Here is a 3258-nt window from a genome sequence, read left to right as displayed (position 1 = left end):
ACGGCCATGTACCCCTACTTTGTCCTAGATTTGAAGGCCTGTGCAATCCAAGACCTAATTAAAGCTAAAGAGCCTACAAGCCTTTGATTTACCCACCAGCAAGTTACCACTGGACAGAAAACCAACAAAGCACACCTGTTGCCTGGACATACTCTTTCCCTAGTGTAGTGCAGTATCTTGTGTTTAATAACAATTTCTAAATACCTTTAAACAAGCAAATGTAAATATTATGCCAAAGTTCTCTCTCTCGCTCTCTCTCTCTCTCTCTCTCTCTCTCTCTCTCTCTCTCTCTCTCTCTCAGTATTTCCTCTCTTTTTTGGTTAGAGAAACAGAACCTTGAAGATGGTGGCAAATGAACCCAGGAGCTTTTTGGGCGTCTTCTGGTGACTGGACAGGACATACAACAAAGAGTCTTGTGGCACCTTAAAGACTAACACGTTTCACCTGGCATCAGTTTCCATGGCCATCTGCCATGTAAAATTCAAAGGTGTGTGAAGAAGTGGGCTGAAGGCCTTGGAAGCTTATGCCAGATAAAACTTCAAGGTGTTTTTATGGCATGAGGCTCTCCGTTGTTTTTGCCACATCAGAGTGAGTTGACAGAATACACTTTTACTGATAAGTCAGTCTTAGCAGGTTGGCACTGAACAAAAACAGGTTTTCCTCTGAAGTGAAGGGCATGGTGCCCCACTTCATGACCTATAGAGAAACAGACTGAGCTGACATTGTGTGCAAGTTCATATTACTGGGAAATAACAACACACTTTTTTGTGCCTTTTTGTTGGGCTTAATAAGACTTTTTTTTAAAAAAAAAGTAAACAAAGTCTTGAACAGCAGACATTCTTGCAGGCTCCAACCCGTTCCCTGTGTTCGCCATGTCACAGCATCTCCTGCCTCAGGTGGTGGTTGGCTTCCTCTTCTTCCTCATGAAAGGGGAGATACTGCACTGAAATGAGTATGTACTATGTAACAAAATTGAGGTTTTTTCAGTAGTAGAATGGTATTGTTAACCATCTGTGTGCAGATGTACAGGACACTATCTTCTGCCAGGCAAACTATTTAAGTATCTAGCCTTTATTTTCTGCTCTGGCTGGCAGCAACATGCCCAGAGTCTCAGGCAGATGTCTTCCACTTTATATCCCATCCTTGCTAGGAACTGTAGGAGATGTTACTACAGAGTGAAGTTTATACATATTTCCTGCTGGCAAAACTATGCATGGTCTTATGAACTGCTGGATAGCTTGGTGGTTTAGATATCTGTTTGCAGAGCCAGTTCAATTCCTCACTGTACCTCCTTAACAGGGGCTGGACTCAATGATTACATAGGGTCCCTTCTAGCTCTGCAGTTCTAAGATGATGATGATGATGATTTAAAGCAAGGGTGACCAATTGAGACATTTTGGGCTTTGACAGATAGGGCTGGTGGAAATTGCAGTCAAAAACATCTGTAAGGAGACAATTGTTTGGTGACCGACAGTTTTTTTTTTTGTCTAACTAGTTTGAAGCATTCTAATCCACATCTTCAGAGATGAAACCTGAATCATACAATCTCTGAGTGGATTCTGCAGACCCTATTTTGTATCTTGTTTTAAACAAGCAACCTGGCCCATCCATCTGGCTGTTGGTTTTGGCACTTTTACGTGTGTTTTTTCTGCACCACTTCCACCTCTGTAATGCCCAGCCTGACGGAGGTTCATGTGGAGTCAAAGTCCAGCCTGTGTGTGAAAGAGATTCAGCGGGTTAGGTATCTGACTGTGGAACCAGAAATTGGGAGTACAGTTCCCAAGTGTACATCCCAGAAGAGGCAGCCTGCGTGGCGTTGGCAAGTTGCACAATCCCAAGGCACCCCCAGGAGAAGGAAATGGCAAATCACTTCTGAGTCTTCACAACCTGAAAAAACCCTGAGGTGGGTTGCCAGAAATCAGAATTTAATTGACAGCACACAATTATTATTAATAAAGGTATCACCTGCCACATGGCTTTCACCTTTTTTGTATCTCTCGTCAGGATCCCATGAAAGATGATTCTCTGAGAGTCACTCACCAAAAAGTCAATTTTACACAAAACTGCTCCATGTTCCCCATGTAACGTATTTCTAGGAAGAAGAAAACAGCACATTTTATCCTGAAGTAGATGTACTTTCAGTTTTCCATCTAAAAACCACACTCAGTGGATTCTAAGAATTCAGAAATCATTTCTATTCCAGAAGAACATTTCACTAACCATACACATGAGGGGGACACAAACAAATATTCATTACTAAATTATAATACTAAAATATATTATAAATTGGTCTTTGTACTTTTTTCAAAAGTGGTTGTTTTAAGAACATACCTGTTTGTTTTCAACTCCTTTGCACTTCCACATTCTGTTAACATACTTCTTCCTAATATTCCAGGTTGAAAGACTGTAAAATGAAGAAAAATGAATTCCTTCAAAAATATAGGAAAGAGGTCGTATCAGATTCATGCAGAAAATTTCAGACATGCAAAAGCTTTGGAGAGACAGAAGTTTCTGTGGTTTGCTAAAAATATTTGTTTTTTCTAAATTTTATTTTCAGTACACAAAAGGTTTTCTTTTCTCTTTGGTTGCAAAATGCTTTCCATTTTTCACCTAGATCTTATTAAAGTTAGCACAACATGTTCTGCAATCACATTCTCATGAACCTCTTAGAAAAATGTTCTTTCCTCAAAAAACATTAAAATGCCAAATTGACTCAGAACTGAAGGGAAGACTTGAGACTAAAGGAATAATAGTGCAGCAATGGTTATTCATGGATGTCCATTTGAATATGGGAGATACATAGGAACGTGTCTCCACCTGGGATTCACCCATGGACATTGGTTTGATTGTGACTCTCAGTGGATGTGCACTGCTGCTAATCAACTTACAGTAGGATGTTTTTTGGATTTCAAAGCCCCTAATCCCTCGCCATGGGCTAAATTTCCTAAAACAGCTGAGGAATGCAGGTTGCAGACATCTGGAGGCCCACAGCTGCTCACTATTGCCTTAAATAGACATTGTCAGAAATGTATATGGTGCAATGGCACACAGTAGCTTGGCCGGCAAAGTGGTTCCCAGTCCCAACTCTCTGGGCCCTGTACCTCTTCCACAGATATTGTTTCATTTCTCACAGGGGAAAACATGGCCAAGCTGGGCTTTCAATTCTTGTGTCCCTATCTCCAATTATGTCATAGTCAACCTGTACTTAGAACACTGCTTTTGAAAACTTTCAAAAACTAATTTTTTACAGCTAATACA

General features: G+C 40.5%; 1 long non-coding RNA gene across 1 annotated transcript in view; it reads right to left on the bottom strand.

Moving 5' to 3' along the window:
- Positions 1-1963: 1963 nt before the first annotated feature.
- The window catches only part of LOC140703029 (uncharacterized), a 19687-nt gene continuing 18392 nt past the window's right edge, over positions 1964-3258 (bottom strand). Inside the window, exons 3-4 of the long non-coding RNA XR_012082314.2 lie at positions 2332-2404; positions 1964-2092 (exon numbers count right to left, since the gene is read on the bottom strand). This is a non-coding gene — a long non-coding RNA (uncharacterized LOC140703029). The remainder of the gene's footprint in view (positions 2093-2331; positions 2405-3258) is intronic.

Source organism: Pogona vitticeps, chromosome 1, assembly GCF_051106095.1.
Source record: "Pogona vitticeps strain Pit_001003342236 chromosome 1, PviZW2.1, whole genome shotgun sequence".
Classification (NCBI taxonomy): Eukaryota; Metazoa; Chordata; class Lepidosauria; order Squamata; family Agamidae; genus Pogona; species Pogona vitticeps.
Note: the sequence above shows the minus strand (reverse complement) of the source record. Positions and strands in the feature narration are given on the sequence as shown.